The following is a 947-nucleotide window of genomic DNA, read 5'->3' as shown; positions in this document are numbered from 1 at the left end:
GCCAGAGGATGAGAGGCCTGCCTCACTACCATCCAGGCAAAGCGTGAGGGAAGATGCGTCAGCGATTCTGGTGAGGTCAGTGCTCAGTGACGTCCTTGTCGCCAGCAGGAAAGGCTTGCAACAGTCAGTATAAATAGAATTTCAACCACAGGGCCCGGGTTGTCCCCTCTTCCTGGGCCACGTCAGCCAGGTCCGCGTGATGTGGAAAGAAAGAGAGGGTGGCTTTGCTTCCTCAGAACTGCTATCTCCCAGCCTTTCCGGCCCACCCTCTGGCTGTGAGGGCCCTGCCCCTTTAGTTGCTCGGACTGGCTCTGCCGAGGCTTGAGCTGTACTCTTGTGGCAGAGGTGGACACTGATTCAAGGTCCAGCCTCTACTGCCTGTGAACCTGATGCTGTCAACAGCATCTCCCAGGCCTCAGTTTCTCTTCTCTGTAAACTTCAGTGGCACAACTGAATGAGGAGTACAAACAATCCGATTGAAAATGGGCAGACGGCCAGGCTTGGTGGCACATGCCTGTAAGCTCAGCATTTGCGGTGCAGAAACAGAAGAGTCAGGAGTTCAAGGTCAACCTCAGCTCACAGTGAGATCAAGGCAAATGTGTGGTACAGGAGATTCTGAAAAGGAAAAAAAAAGAGGGGATGGCGAGATGGCTCAGCGGGTAAGAGCATTGACTGCTCTTCCGAAGGTCCTGAGTTCAAATCCCAGCAACCAAATGGTGGCTCACAACCATCCGTAATGAGACCTGACGCCCTCTTCTGTTGTGTTTGAAAACAGCTATAGAATACTTACATATAATAAATAAATAAATCTTAGAAAGAAAAAAAAAACGATTAAAAAAAGAAAAAAGAAGCCGGGCGTGGTGGCGCACGCCTTTAATCCCAGCACTCGGGAGGCAGAGGCAGGCGGATTTCTGAGTTCGAGGCCAGCCTGGTCTACAAAGTGAGTG

This window comes from Mus caroli, chromosome 11, assembly GCF_900094665.2.
Source record: "Mus caroli chromosome 11, CAROLI_EIJ_v1.1, whole genome shotgun sequence".
Lineage (NCBI taxonomy): Eukaryota > Metazoa > Chordata > Mammalia > Rodentia > Muridae > Mus > Mus caroli.
Note: the sequence above shows the minus strand (reverse complement) of the source record.